We start from the raw sequence: 17,322 nt of genomic DNA, 5'->3' as shown, positions 1-17,322 counted from the left end.
CCCAGGATTCAGGAGACAGGCAGATGGATCTTTCTGAGTTAAAGTCCACTCTGTTCTATAGAAGAGTGAAGAATAACAAGCTCACACCTTTGATCTCAGTATTTGGAATCTCACACCTTTAATCCCAGAAGTAGGAAGGTTGAGGAGTGATATGGCTGGGCAGAGAAAGGAATATAGGGCAGGAAGAGACAAGAACTCAGAGCTTTTGCCTCTGAGGGCTTAGAAATCTATCTTTGCCTTTGAGGATTCATGGAAACAAGTGCCATTTCAGCTTGGTAGAGGTAAGATGAACTGGCTTAGCTGCTTTGCTTCTCTGATCTTCAGCTTGAAGCTTGCACTCCAATATCAGTATCTGTATCTTTTATTATTTGTATTTCAGTCCTGCCCATCCCCCAGTGCTCCCATCCTTTGCCCTCTGGCTGAAGGAACTTTGAGATATTTCAAAGTATAACACCATTGCCCACTCCCTCTATTTTTCCCTTTTTTCTTTGGCAATATATAAGTAAAGCATACTTAAAACTAAATGGTTAGGTTAGAAAACTTAGAAACTGACCATGTCATACAGAGAATGGCAAAGGTTCATAAGGGACAGAAAAGCTTGTCATTTCTGGGTGCACCCTGAAACCAGGATGACCTAAAATCATAACAAAACAAAATACATTGTCATGAACAACAAGAGAATAACACAAGTCAGAACTGAATTTGATTTCTGCACTTACCACTATCTCAGATTCAGATATCTATTTTGGAATAGAAGCATAAACAAACCATAGCTGCACAGAGACAGATGACAGAAACACCAGAGCAGGGTGTGACAGCCTTAGACAGTCCTGGCTAGTATTGGGTCTGCACTGGGCAAGCCACGTGGAAAAAGGCAGTAAGCAGTGCTCTTCCATGGCCTGTGCTTCATTCTTGTCTCTACATTCCTGTCCTGAATTTCTGTGTTGATTTCCTTTCACAATGGCTCAAATAAACTCTTTCATCCCCATTTTTCATTTGATGGGGTATTTACCACAGGAAAACTGACTAATACAAACTTAGGGGAAGTAACATTAAATTCAGTGAGCCACAGACCAAAACAAAAACACGTGAAAGTGGGAGAACCTGAGAAGTGTTCCAGTGCAATGAGGGAGGGAAACTCAGTATCAAAATGACTGAAATTATAAAAGTCTAGGAAGTTGTCAAATGGCAGCAACAAACAATTCTGGAAATATTAACCACCACATGCAGGTGGCAAGAGCCTTGTGACACTGGATTCGGCTATGACTTACCACTATTAACAGATAACTAGAGCCTAGAGAGATGTCTTAGCATAAAGGGCTTGCTGCTCTTGCAGAGGAACTGAGTTTGGTTTCTATCACCCAGGACACATAGCTCATATTCAGTTGTAACTCCAACTCCAGAGGCTCTGACACCATCTTCCAAACTCTGAAGTTACCTATACTCATGTGCACATGTCAACACACATATACACACAAAATTAATCTAGGGAAATCTTAAAAAGAAATAAAGCAGACAACAAAATGGATTCACAGAAACTAGATTTTCTGTATTAAAAACCAATGATATAAGAATAATAGTGGAGACTCAGACAATGGGAGGCACTTTTCTGGAGGCTCAAACATGCACAAATGACTTTGAATAGGCATTCTTATGAAGATGGTATGCACTGTGTGCATGAGAAGATGTTCAATATCAACAATCATTAGGTAAATGCAAATTCACCACATATCTTTAGAATGAGAGTAGTCTAAACATAAAATTGTGGAGATGATACTGCAAAACTGAAGCCCTTGCGAATTCCTGGTGGGAACTGAAAATGAGGCAGCCATTCTGGTGAACAAGGTGACAGTCCCTGAAAATGAAAAGAACACTGACTAGTAATCTGAAAATCAGGTTTCATATGTGTGTGTGTGTGTGTGTGTGTGTGTGTGTGTGTGTGTGTGTGTGTGTCTGTCTGTCTGTCTGTCTGTCTGTCTGTCTGTCTGCCTGTCTGTGTAATAGAAAGTAGGATCTTAAAGAGATATTTTAACATCCATGTTCACACCAGCCTTGTTGACAAAGGCTGACAGTGTGGAAGTAGCACAAGTGTGTATGAAAGCATTAGCAACATATGAATTTATTCTGACAAGGGGTCAGTCTCTGACACGGCTGGGCTTTGATACTATTATATTATCCAAAGTAGGATAGCTAAAAAAATTCAACTATGTGAAATGTCTAAATTAAACCAACTCATGGTAGTACAGGCCAGAACTGTGGTTACTGGGAGCACAAAGAAAGTGTTGATATCCCAGGAGGATGGAGTAGATGAGGAAATTCAGGATGTGTTGTATGATGGTTTTATATAATTAAAAATATGGTGTCTCTCATTTAAAATTTAAGAGCGTAGATCCCAGGTTTCTTGTCTTTAACATTGAAGAACATATGAGGAATGTGCATTCCCTGTCTTAGCAGATGCCCTTTTTAGAGAAGGTCCATGGAATGAGCACGACTGAGACCTATCATTTTGATACTTACTTGTTTGTTTGCTCTGGTGGCTGCAGAGTGTTACCTGCTGTACAGTTGTGGTGCTTTTACGTTACAAGTGTTTATTCTATGAAATTGTGTCTTTTGAACCTTAAGATCTTAATTAATTCATTTAATTCGTGTCATTTTCAAGTGGAATAATTATGATAAAATAGAAGTCAGGTTGATTATAGATGAAAGAAGATAATATGGGTTGACAGTGACTTATTTTGGCAGGTTTGGCAGCTATCTAGTGTTTGAAAGATGAAATTTATCTACCTAACTTTGAATGATAAGCAACAATCCTGATATAAATTTTAATAATGATGAACAATGCAAATGATTTCCCATTCTAGATAGGTGTCATTTTATACTTTCTTGTTCTCACAAAAAATTAATAATAAGCACTACATTTTGATAAAATATTCTCATAATTTACATGCATACTGATAGAATCATCTAGAAAAATATTATAATATGGAGTTATAACTCCCTATTCTTTGGTATATAAAATACCAAAATCATTTTCTAATATTACAGATAATATGTTACTGAAATAAATAGGGGTTTTACTGGAAACTATATGTTATATTCTGCTAAGTGGATCAGAAATGTAATGTGTGTGAAAATACCTTCAAGTTAGAGGAAACAAATTGTCTTAGTGCAATGACTTTAAGTCATTAATGTAAATTACATTTTATTAACCAAGTTAAAACTTAAATTCAGCTTAAAACAGCAAAACTGAAATCTTAAAAGCACGTAGAGTAAAACCAATATGAACCTTTCCAAGTTTCTCTTAGAACATGCCATTGAACCATTAAGGTACCAGAGCAAATATTTTCAAGTTTCTTTGCTGAATTAATTACTGACAAATACCTATAATATGGTGTTCTTTTAATTCTAGGATCTTCCAGCCTAGTGGTAAACTTGGTAAATGAATAAAATATCTTCACAAGAAAGAGTATTCAAACCATTGAAATATCCATAAAAGCACAAGGAGGAAAAATAATGCTTTAATCATTTTAATATAGAGTCTATTGCAGCATGACACATAGGCCAATGTCATTCTAATGCAGACCGCAGTTTTCAGGTTAATTCAACCTTTTCAGTGCATTAGAGACTGGTATCAGCATCAGCATCAGCATATGTTTTAATGAACGAGAAAGAAAACTAATGGCTTAATGTGTGAAGATATTTTAAAGATTAAACTTCTCAGATTATGTCAAAGGAAAAACAGCAGGGGTTTTCCTTAGAAACTTTCTACAAATGATCAGTGTAGGTGTTTGTTTCTCTCTCATTTTACTCTAAGAGGTGACCATTAATGAAATTAAGCTCTGTGGGCACAGGACTGTGTGGTACTGAGAGAGGGTAACAAGGATGTACTGGGCACTAATCTCTATACTCTCTTATGCATACACTTCAGTGTTCCTTTTTTCCAGTTGTGCTCTGGATACCTCAGATGCACTTTTAAGCTACCATGTCCATCTTTATGGTGTTTTCCAAAGCATGTGTCTCTGTGGGAAAAATTAAGTTTGGCAAGTAGTATTCTTACTAATACCTCTGGTATTTGAAATTTTATATTGTTATTCTGGGAGCCAAATCTCTTTTATTCTCACCATTCTTAATATATTATAAGGTCCAATGATATTTAAATTTCTTTCTTCCCTTGTATGGCTTACAGGTGTGATTTGTTTCTTTTTATTGCATGGTATTGATGGAGAACATTTGAATACAACTAAAGTGATGTTAAGTTATCATTATGTTAATCATCTTTCCAACTGAAGTTATTAGTAAAATTTAAGTCACAACTAGGGAACAGTCGCTGTTCTTTACTCTTGGAAATACTTGATCAAACAGTTTAAAGACTGCTTACTTGGGGCCATTCACTCATTCAAATATAGTCTGAATTATGTAACTGAATACAACTGTGTAAATTTCTGGCCTCTGCTTCTTCAGTACTTCATACTGAATTGCTCTGGTGATGAGGCATTCATTGTAATAGCTCTTTTACGTAGGATTCTGACTACACAGGGATTTCTATTCCTTCTGTTTTAATATTTTGTACCTACACACACTCTCTTTAAGGACTTGTCACGTCTTTAACCCTGGCTGGCCTGGAATTCCCTGTGTATAGCAGGCAGACCTGAAACTCATAGAGCTTATCCTCCCTCTGGCTCCTGAGTGCTGGGATTTCAGGCATATATTACCATGTGCAGCTGTGTCCTTTACAAAATCATATTTGTATTTAGTTTGTGAAAACTTCATACATATATACAAAGCATTTTAATCATATCTAGCCCCCACTACTTCCTTCCAGCTTCCTTTGGGAACTCCTAATAGGTTTTCTTCTCAACTTCATGTCATATCCTATTTTGTTATTTCAAAAAGCTAATAATCACATATGAGCATGGAGGTAGGTATATCAACTGTGACATGAACAAACTACTAGTGCCACACCTAGCAAGGAAGTGGCTCACTCTCTAGCAGTCACCAGGGGTTGCATTGGGAAGCTCTTCCCGATTCCAATATGTAATTTATTCAGTGAGTTTTTCTAATGGTGATTTAATTAATTCTAATATACTATTTTCTTCACACTTGAATATTGGTCTTAGTTACAGGTGATGAAAAAATGTCTTAGATCATAACTTAACATGAAATATCTTGACAGTAAATTGAGATAATTGTTGGCCTAATTCATATCATACAAAATGTGATGTCTACTGTTATCTCGGCATTATTTTGAAAAATTTATGTAAATATATGTTTATGTTCACATAACTGTAAAGTGAGTAACAATTTGACACGAGGGACTCAATCATATACTATGTTTATACTTCCTCTTCCTTCCTTCCTTCCTTCCTTCCTTCCTTCCTTCCTTTCTTTCTTTCTTTCTTTCTTTCTTTCTTTCTTTCTTTCTTTCTTTCTTTCTTTCTTTCTCTTTCATTTTGAATCAGGGTTTCATACAGCTAGAACTACATTGTGTGACACTATGCCTAGAGGTATGTAAACAAATGCCTACTCATCTCGGATGACAGACCAAAGTATGGATACCACCAAAGTTCAACTCAGAAAATGAATGAGTCTTATGGGGTTACTTATAAGAATGTGAAAGATAATCTACTTACAAGAGGAGAAATTACTCAAAAGACAGTTGCATCACCTACTGCTACCCCAGCATAAGTTACAGCTCACAAAGTCTGGAAAATTGAAAAAAAAGTGAACAATTACAGGCAGCTGAGTAGGTTGGTGTGTCCTCTCCAAGTGCCTTTTCCATGTAGCCCATAGTGTCTTTGTTTCTTCATTTTAGTTCAACTGGTCTCTGCCTCTTCCAGTGTACTTGGTTAGTCTCTACTTCTTCCAGTTTTGTGGCTTTGAGCTTAAAAAGTTTAAGCAGCTCAGCTTCTCAGAGAGTCTTTTCCAATTTCTGGCTTGTCTGAGAGTAGTATTCATCAGTCTATACTGCTTATATACAATTGGGAGTGGAGGAGGTAGGTTTCAGCAACTGAGAAAATACTATTTTGACTTATTTACTTCCTATTTTACCAAGTTTCCCTGAAGGATGTGATGTTAACAATCTTGAGGGAAACTGCTACAAGATGGGTTGGCCTAAATCTAGATATGTAGGAGAAACTTCAACTTCTGGCCCACCGGCCTCTGTCTCCCCACTAATACTACAACATTTGTGGAATATGAGGTAGTATAGATTATTTAATGGTTGTGATCATGCCAGGAAAGCACTTTACTGATTGAGTTATGTCCCTACCCCTCAGATCGCTCTTATAAAGTAATTTGATTTCCTTTATTGTTTTGTTTTGTTTTTCTGAGACAGGGTTTCTCTGTGGCTTTGGAGCCTGTCCTGAAACTACCTCTTGTAGAACCAGGCTAGTCTTGATCTCACAGAGATCCTTCTCCCTCTGCTTCCTGAGTGCTTGGAATATGGGCCTGCAGGACCACTGTCAGGCCTAATAATTTGATTTCTTAGTCTATGTTCATATCTATAATCCTTAGATGTATCAAATGTATAATAATAAGCATCACCAGTGACAGAATATTAGTTGCTCTCCTTTTCTCTTGAGGTTGTGAATAAAAGACTTCTTAGGAATGGCAGTACATGTGTGTTTGCAAAAGTCTACAGGTCATTTATATCTTCACACAAATTAAGAACACATTGATGTGGCTCCAAAATTCATGACTATGTTGTTTCAGCCTTCACAATACCTTAAGGCCAACCAAAGCCCCCAGTAGTGAAGCTATATTTGACAGTACAATTTGATGTGGGAGGTGATTACATTGTTAATATTTCTGGTTGCCTCTTCTCTGATCTTTAAGCATGCATCTATTATGAAAGTATACCTACTAGCTTCAGGGAGTGCTAGCATTAGACGTGGCCCTTTAGAGACATCATAATACCCCCAATTATTTTTTTGTCATTTTGAGTCCTGGTAAAGACTGAAATTGCTAACAGGTATCTAAGAAGGCTGCCTCTAAGACCCTGGTGTTTTAATCTCTGAGCTTCTGGTTATTGTTCTTTAAAACTTTCACTAATTACTGAATAGCACTTAATGATTATAAAATCATTACATTCCATCAAAATATTTTACATTCAAGGGTATTTACCCAATAGTCATATATATATATACTTTTAAATATTTGTGGTTCAGAGCTAAGTAGATAGCTTTCAGTCAGCTTGCCATACAAACAAAGATCCTGAGAATCCACATCAAACCTAGGCATGGAAATATATGCTATTAATCTCATCTTCTTTAATGGTGAGAACTGAAACAGGTAGACTCCTGAAGCTCAGCCTAGCACAATTGTTGGGGTTCTGCTATAGTGAGAGACCCTGACTCAAAACATAAAGGAAGAAAACCATATGATACAGAAAAGAAATGTGATCCTCCTTGGGACTACATAAATGTCTATAAACATGAGCATGTACATCTCTGTTCACTCATGAGCACTTCAGATATGTGCACACTATATACACACAAACCAAAAAGCTTGTGTCTCTCAGGAAAAGGAAGACTTTACACTTTAAAACTGTATCAGAACTGACAATAATGTTAATAGAAAGATTTTTAGCTTTTTGCACTGTTGTCTATACAAAAGAATCTTTCCAATTTTATTGAGTTTCTGGGATAAATGCAGGTAGTTTCCACATTAATATTCCATGCAGTTTATTGGGCTAAATTTCATTAACCTGAAAGTCTCTATTGGGTAGAACTCAACTGAACTTTTAGGTTAAAATCAAATCAATTTGAATGAAATCAACTACAGAGTTTGATCTGACCTTGATGTCAAGGAAGATTTTCGCAATTTGGCTGGAAACCTGTGCTTTCAAAAGCCAAATTCATTTCTAAGCCTTATTTTTTTCTTTTCAATCCTTTAACTCCATTTCCCTCAAGTCAAAATTAATAGAACTTAGAAGTGTTTTTTATTATATTAATTTGATAATTTCAGCTGACAGGTTGTGTTTCAAAATTCCAAACCTAATCTTTTCAGACCTAAAACAGTGAAGAGCTTCTTGGAGGGAAATGGTCAACTATAAAATACTATTAGTTTCTGAGAGGAGTGAAATACATTAAAAAAAACAATGTTGCCTATTGCAATATGCCTAGAAAAAAATGGGGAAATAAAAAAAAAGTAGCAGTTAGGAAAGAAATCCAAAAATCTGTCCTACTTGGCAAAGTTACTGTTTTCTTTTCCCTTGAATTGTCTGTAGAAAGGTAAGGATTAGAAAAAGCAAGAACTAAAATAAAAGTGAACTAAAATAAGACTTTTATTCATACAACAAGTATGGTTAATCTATCATATCAGATTAATTAGGTACCATGTCTTGGGAAATTGAACATCAGGATTTATATACTTTTGTTACACTGTCTCAGACATGAATTAAAGAAACAGAAAGTCAACAATGTCATAATACTAATTTTTTAAGGGACTTTCTTTTGATGAAATCTCAAGGTATATTTCTATATTTCAGTCATTACCAAAGGAATTCATATTAAGTTTTCTTACAATTTTTCTCTCTGTGACTTTAAAACAAAAAATTAATTACCTGACCCTTGCATGTACAGTCTAACAAAATTGATATGCAATAAACTAATTTTTATAACATTTTCTTTTGTATCAAGGCTATTTATTTATTATAATTGACAATTCTGGTTAAGGACAACTTTAAGGGTCTCAGCCTTCGATTTGGGAACCTTCACACAGCGCTCTCATATATTTTCTGGTGGTGACAGTATACTGGAGCAAAACAATGCCATTATTGTCCACAGTTACATTTGGAGAAGCCAGCATGATCTAGGGATATAAATTTTAATATATTACATATTGTAAGGTGACTGCATATATTTTCACATCTCATTTATTATGATCCTATTCACTACAATCAGTTTGTGCATATATCTGTAGCTTACAAATCAGGTGATGATTAAATTATGTTCTTTTCATTGTGGTTATTATCAGTATTATCATAATGTCAATACTTTATTCCATTCCCTAGCAAGTCTGTAAATATAACTGGGAAAAGAAGAGCAAAAGTATACATACTCTTCAGTTCCTACATATATGCTAAAAATATGTCCATTCCATATTTGTAATTTATAGCTAATGTGTCACCTTACATGTAACTATTGCAGTTTACATGCTTCTGTTTCATTTACTTAGGTTTTGAAAGCAGGATTGGTCTCCCTAGCTTATGATTTTTAATCTCTCAGTAACCAATTTTCTTTTACACTGAATGTTTTTGGAAATCTGTTTAATATTTCCTTTTTTCATTCTCCATTTTTTTATAAAGATTTTTGTGACTCTCCAATGTCTTTCTTCTTTTCTCCATTTAGGTGTACCCTTTTGTGTCCTTAGGAATTAAGTACACCTTTTACTGTTGTCTTAGTTAGGGTTTCTATTGCTGTGGAAGAGACACCATGACCACAGCAGCTCTTACAAGGGAAAACTAATTGAGGCAGTGGCTTACAGCTTCAGGGGTTCAGTCCATTGTGATCCTGGTGGAGAGCATGGGGGTATGCAGGCAGGCATGGTGATGACTATATCTTGATTAGAAGACAATGAGAAGTGGACTGCAACACTGGCAGTAGTTTGGGCATAAGAGGCCTTCAAGCCCACCCACACAGTGACATACTTCCTCCAACAATGTCCATCTCCCAGCAGTGTCATTTTTCTTTCAAACCAGCACAAGTGTCCTCATAAAATACTCTTATTTGCTGTACTGGTTCTGACAGGCAACAGGGACAATTACCAGTGTAGCAAATTTTTTATTCTAAGTCCACTCCATTCAATTGGGATTCTATTAAGATGGGGTTCTTTATGTTTTTATATGGGGCATTATTTATCAGTAGCAACACAGTTTCATTTCCTATAGAACTGTGATTTTTTCCAGGCAATAATGTTAAAACCAATGGTATAAATTTTTTAAAATTTAAACACCATTACAGTTTCTTGTGTATCATATCCACTTCTAGCACCCACAGATGTAGCCTGAGTCATAGAACTACTTCACTCAGAAGGGAAAGAATAATGCCTATCTGATACCAGAAGTTCTATCTAAATCTGTTCACGGAGGAAAGAACTTTATAGTGGTCTCTTCATCTACCTTCTCATCTCTCACACACTTTACACAAAAGTGGAGCAGGTTTTCTAGTGGGGGTCCTCCTCTTAATAGCGCTCACACTGAGTGTGAACTCCCATGAAATAATTCAAGCCAAACATTCATGCTTTAATATGTCTTCATCATGGTCACTGCAGTTTCCTCCCACCATAGCCTAATGATGCTGTCAGTCTCTATAATAACATGTTTTTTTTCTTTTCATACACATTTGCATTTTCTCATTTTTTGCACATATGTACATATGATATTTTTCTAGGATATATTATTTTCTAGAAAAGTGATAACAGCAGATTTGATATTTATAAATCAAGAAGGGCATTTCTGGCTGGTTTGAAAGCATACATATCAGACATATGCTGCTTCTTCCTCTGGGCAGAAATACAGTCTCCTTTAGTATGCAGAATCTAGTTTTCATGGTCTTTAATTATTTTTTATGTTCTACTCTCACTTTAAGCCTGTGAGGGTAAAAGAGAATGGGCTGTTACACTTACTTTATGATTATAAAATAATACAGAAAGACGGGCTCAAAATAATCTAATCAATCAATAGAAGATGAGTCATTAAAACTTAAGTATGTTTTTGATGTGTCCATTTCTAATGTGACCATCTCTACATCTAGTCCCCTGGAAATCCATACCACTAGAAACAAATGCCAGAATATCTTAAAAGTGCACAAATACTTTCTTGTGTGGGGCATGTGGCCAGGATGCTACACAGAGGAAAGGAAATGTACATTGGGTGACTGTTCCAGAATATAACAGTAAAGTGGAGGCAGTATATAAATACAGGGAAACCTAAGAAGAATTCTGAAGGAAAGATGCCCCCAACCTTGCAAATATGTGTTGAGTTTCTCACAGGCTGAGAGTCGAACACAATAGAAAATATCAAAACTGTCTAAAAACACAGTATGCCACTTTTCAAGACATCACAGGTAAGATTGTTTAAAAAATCTCCACATGCCAAAGTGTTGCTATTTTACACTTAACACCCTTAGATATTCTCTTCCATCAGCACAGCAGAAGATTAACCTTACAAAACAGGTTACAATTTCATTTGCAAAGGGAAAATTATTTAAGATCAAGAAAAGTAAAGTAGCTCATATATTTGAACTTAAAATTTAAACACAGCTTCATCTTTGAACCTGGTGATAAGTTGTATTTTTGAGCAATGGAACTTCAAATATTCAAATACAACTGAAATTATACATGGATAAACATAAACATGCACCTACACATCTTTGATAAATTATAAAACATTTTAAAGTACTTTTGAAATATTCTAAACACAATAAACATTGCTAAGATAAAAACTACTACTATCCAAAGATGTGTATCAGATGCTCCATCTTACTGGCATGATATATGGGAAAATGAAGATATTAGAGGGATATAACTCAAAAACACTTTTTTGACAGATGATAGAAATGCAAATGTGTACATTTGATGCGTACTACTTGATGTGTAGAAACATACACATTTATAAAACCCCAAGTTTTGGCTTAAAAATAATCATACCCTCCTTCCAGTTCTTCTCTTCACTTGAAGACCCATCTTAACAGAAGTAGCAATTTCTTTTGCCCTTCAGTTTACACAAAAATATTAAACCATGTGGCATAAAGTGTAGGCTTTTTGGGTCAGAAATAGAATGCCATTAGGAAGATAGTCTTTCATTTAAAATAAAAGGAACATGATTTTTTGTGTCTGGTACATCTTTGTGCTTATGTTATTTACTGTTGTTGGTAACTGTCCCGCGCCCGCTCTGTATTCCTCGCCAGCAAGAAACACACGCAGGACACTCGGATCCTTCTGCAGACAAGCTTTAATGCATTAGACTGAGCAGAGACTGAGCAGAGACTAAGCAGAGACATTGAACTAAGAAAACCATCCCTATATAAAAGGCTGACCAGCCGCCTGGGACGTATTACCCTATGAATGGCTTTAGCTCCTCAGGCAAGAATGAGCCACGGGATAGGCAGAGATCAAAGGAATGGAGATTACCCAGCGCCTGTGAAGTAATTCACACCTTGGTGTCTTCAGGCAGCATTATAATGCAGGAACCGGCTTCCTACATATCACCCTTTTTTTATTAATTAATGAAAAGGCTTTATATTATTACAAGCAAATAGGTCACCCATATGTTGAGGGATAGAGGCAGGGGTTGACCTTCCCAAAATCAAACATTAAGACTGTGTACGAGAGTCACCATCAGGCTGTCAGTTTGACCCGAAGTACTCCCGACCTGTCCTCTGTCGTTTTTCTGGGAAAGGGAAATTCTCAAGGCAGGTAACCCTTATGTAGGTCAACGTACCTCCCAGAGAAGCCTGTATAATAGGCAACTCTGTGCGATGCCTATGCTCAGCATCCCTCTTGGGGGCTGCACAAATCAGACACTCTATCCTGTGCAATGAGCCTAGGCTCCGGGTGTGCAAGAGCTGTCTGGCCGGCGGCCTATCGCTTAGTAGCCAAAAATATAAGCGCTTGGATGATCTCTTGGTTTGAGCCCTGGAGCTTACATGTCAGCCAAAGGAGTAACAGCATTTCGCAGGCGGCTGCATATCCACCCCTTTTCTCACAGACCAGCCAAAAATAATAGTAATCTGTAAACGGCTGCATCGAACAATTACCCCCACCCCTCGCCATCTCTCCGCCAAGGACAGGAGTTAATCTGGATAACAATAGCGGCTCTCAACTCCCGGGGGTAGAGGGTGGAGTTTCGACTTTTGAAGGTCTGCAGAGGCTCTTCGGGTGAGTCTTTCTGGGATCCACAGAGGATTTTCTTCATCCTGTGGAAAAACACATACCGCTCCCCTGGATCTTATGAGAATAGGATCCGGGCCTCTCCAAAGACCAGTTAAGACATCTTTCCATTTTACCATTTCCTTAGATCTATCAGGTTCTGAGGTATGGCGCTTGGCCGCTGTATGGCCCTGAACGTCGGTGTTTAGAAAATTAAGGGTAAAGAGTGCCATGGATATTGCAACTCTTGGCACCGAGGGTAAGGATGCTCCCATTCCCTCCTTTTGTTTGATTAAATAAGACTTAAGTGTGCGATGGGCACGTTCCACAATGCCTTGTCCTTGAGGATTATAAGGAAGGCCAGTTAGATGGGTAATTTCCATCTGTCTGCAGAAGTGCTGGAACTTTTGAGAGGTATAAGCCGGCCCATTATCTGTTTTTAGGATATGAGGTTTGCCCCAGGCACCCCAAGCCTCTAAACAGTGTTGAATCACATGCGCGGCCTTTTCCCCTGTCAAAGGCGTGGCACAAATTATGCCTGAGCAGGTGTCCATTGAGACATGAACATATTGGAGTTTTCCAAAGGAGGCAACATGTGTAACATCCATTTGCCATATCTGCAGCGGCCTAATGCCGCGCGGATTTATTCCTACATGAGGTGCAGGTAAAAATTTACAGCAGTTTTTACATTGAGTAACGATTTGTCTAGCCTCCTGTTTTGTCAAAGCAAATCGACGGCGCAGGGTTTCAGCCGTCACATGAAAGCGCTGATGAAATTCTTGTGCAGCTTGTATCTGGGTGGACAAGGCGGCAGCCATCAGCTTTGTGGCCCGGTCTGCCAAATCATTCCCAGAGGACATAGGTCCTGGGAGCCCCGAATGTGCTCGAACATGGGTGACAAAAACAGGGAACCTCCTGTTTGATAGGGTAATTTGTATTTTTTGAAAGATATCTGTAACTCTGCTGGAGGGTCGTATTATACCAGCAGTTTTAAGGAGGTTGACTGCATTAACCACATAGGAGGAATCTGATACAATATTAAGTGGCCCCGGAAAGGCCTCAAGGACTTCCAGCATCACTTGGCATTTAACGATCTGGGGTGAGGTTTCATTGAATTGTTTAGAAACTACCTTATTTCCTATAACATAAGCCCCTACACCGGTTTTGGAACCATCAGTATAAACCATCGTCCCATTTGGGATTGGATGCTTTGCTGTCATCTGTGGAAACATTATAGCCTGATTTTGTGTAAATTGTAGGATTGGATGTTTTGGGAAATGATTATCAATTTTCCCTGAAAAGGAGGTAACTAACATCGCCCAGTCATTAGAAGTAGCTGTTAGTGTTTGAATTTGCGCAGCGGTGTAAGGTACAATCAAGAGATGAGGGTCCCTGCCAAAATGAGCGACAGCTGCTTTTATTCCCCGAAGTGTGAGCTGTGCGACAGCATCTGGATACCAATCAATGATCTTAGCGGGGGAAGCATTTGGGTGAATCTAAAGCAACGGCCCATGTTGCCACAAGACGGCGGTCGGTAACTTAGCCGTTTTAAAGACGCATAGGCTGAATGGCAATGTCTCATCTATGTGATGTAATTGTGCATCCTGCAAGGCCTTTTCCATTTTTTGTAGGGCTTGACAAGCAGCCGGAGTAAAGCTTCTGGGGGAAGAAATATGAGGCTCACCTTCCAGGATGTCGAAAAGGGGTTTTAAATCTGTAGAGGGGATCTTTAAAAAGGGTCTCAGCCAATTTATATCCCCCAAGAGTTTCTGGAAGTCATTTAAGGTTTTCAGATGATCCTTGCGTATTTCTATTTTTTGTGGGATTATTTTTGTTGGGGTAATTACTGAGCCCAGGAAGAGACCAGTATCTGAGACCTGGACCTTTTTTGATGTTATCTCCAGTCCCCATTGTTTTAACTCAGCTACCAGCATGGGGAAGGCTTGTTGTAGGACCTCTATCTTCCTATGGCAGATAAGAATATCATCCATATAGTGAATCATAATCATGGATGTAAACTGCTTCCTTACAGGTTCCAATGCCTTTTGGACATACAATTGGCATATAGTTGGACTATTGGCCATGCCCTGTGGGAGCACCCTCCATTGGTACCTCTTGTCTGGTTCCATGTGATTGAGTGAGGGAACAGTAAAGGCAAACCTCTGCCGGTCCCGAGGAAAGAGGGGGATGGAGAAAAAACAGTCCTTAATATCTATAATAAGAAGCTTCCAATTTTGGGGTAGCGCAGAAAGCAAAGGGAGGCCTCTCTGGACAGGGCCCAGAGGGCGCATTTGGTTATTAATAGCCCGCAGGTCATGGAGCAACCTCCATTTTCCAGATTTCTTTTTTATAATGAAAATTGGGCTGTTCCAGGGAGAAGTAGAACTTTCTAAATGCCCCAACTGTTCTTGCTCCTGTATAAGTCTTGTGACTGCTTTCAGCTTTTCAGAGGATAATGGCCATTGAGAGACCCATACCGGGTCCTCTGTATTCCATGGTATGGGTCGTGAAGCCTCAATGGCCCCTAAATAAAACCCAGTCCCATTCTGCTTTGATTTCTTTTTTGTTCAATGGGCTCTATTCTACCTTGCTCCCTTTTGCCCAGGCCCCTTCCTGGTATATAGCCCATTTTTGTCATAATAGCTGATGCCTGAGGGGAATACTCATTGGTCAGGGTTATGCCCATGGCTTGTAACACATCTCGCCCCCATAGATTTATTGGGAGGGGCAAGACATAGGGGGTAAAGCGTCCCTGCCTGCCCTCGGTGCTCCGCCAGACCAAGGCAGCAGCACTGACAGCTGGAGAGGATTGATATCCAAGGCCTTGAAGAGAATGTGATGAAGTCATAGTAGGCCAGGATTTCGGCCACCAATGTAATGAAATGATGCTTTTGTCAGCCCCTGTATCTGTAATCCCCTCAAATTCTTTTCCATTAACCAATAATTTCATAGTTGGTCTCTCATCTAGGGGTATGGCCAGATAAGCTGAATCATTACCGGTAGAGCCCAAGGCTCTTTTTCGGGAGGTGCAATTCTCTCTATCCCCAGGGGAGGGCAATGGCACTAATTGTGCGATCTTATCTCCCTGCTTTATGGAGAACATGCCCCGAGGGCTGGAGCAGAGGACCTGGAATTCTTCCTTATGATATGGATCTACGATTCCAGGATACACAATGAGTCCTTGTAAGGTCAAGGAACCTCGGCCCAAAATAAGCCCAATGGTAGCGGGGGGTAAAGGCCCCGGAGACTGGATTGGGACCGGCTGAACATTCATTTGGGGCATTAATAAGAAGTCGGAGGCGGCACACAGGTCCACTCCGGAGTGTCCTCGGGAGTCCCTTCCTTCTCTGAGTTGCTTTTTCGGAACTGGTTCCCATATTTCTGAGGGCCCTGGGACCATGGGCCCCGCAGCCCGTTTTTTGGTTGGGACACTTTAGGTTCCTCCCTAGGGGGTAAAAGCCTACCTTTTATGTCCCGCATGGATTTGCATTTGCTGGCCCTATGATAACCTTTTCCATAGCGCCTGTACAACTCCATTTTTCTAATCCTTTCAGGGGCTCTACAATCCTTTTTAAGGTGACCTGTTTTTCCATAGTTAAAGCAGGCAGACGTATTTTGGCGCCTTTGGGTTTGTAAGATGGCTGCGGCCAAGCCTGCATTAGTAAGTGGCCCTCCGAGTTCTCTGTAGATCTTTAACCAGTCCTGTAAACCTTTACTTTTCCGTGGAGCTATGGCTGCTCGGCATTCTTGAGTTGCTTGTTTAAAGACTAATTGTTCAATCAGAGGCATGGCTTGTTCTGTATCACCGAATATCCGGCTAGCAGCCTCTGTCATTCTGGCCACAAAGTCTGAGAATGGCTCCTGGGGCCCCTGGACTATCTTTGTAAGATGTCCATCTGATTCATCTCTTTTTGTCAATGCCTTTTATGCTTTAATGGCGGCAGCTGATATCTGGGCATATATGCCCCAAATGTAATTAGTTTGATTGAGGGCATGTGGCCCCTGTCCTGTCAGCATTTCAAAGGTCCATTGTCTCTGATTTTTATTTTCTGTTGTGACATTGGCCTTTGCCTGTGCCTGGGCTGCATCATAAAAAAGAGCCTTCCACTCCATATATTGTCCCATATTGGGGAGCACTGCTTTTACTGTTGTCTCCCAATCAGTGGGTGTCATAGCATAGTTTGCTAGTCTTTTTACTTGTATTGTTGTAAAATTGGCATTGACCCCATACTTTTGGACTGATTTAGCCAATTCTTTAATCTGATTATAGTCTACGGGAGCATGTATTCTTGCCCCCTCATTTTCAAAGACTGGGAAAGCCATCTGCAATTTCCTTCGCTCCTCTAATGGTAAAAAAGAGTCAGTACCAAATAGTGGCGGTGCTGATGGAAGCACACCCGCTGGATTAATAGGCGGTGGCCTCATATTTGCTTTTATTTTTGGCAGCTCCTC

This window comes from Cricetulus griseus, chromosome 8 (assembly GCF_003668045.3).
Source record: "Cricetulus griseus strain 17A/GY chromosome 8, alternate assembly CriGri-PICRH-1.0, whole genome shotgun sequence".
In the NCBI taxonomy this organism is placed as follows: domain Eukaryota; kingdom Metazoa; phylum Chordata; class Mammalia; order Rodentia; family Cricetidae; genus Cricetulus; species Cricetulus griseus.
Note: the sequence above shows the minus strand (reverse complement) of the source record.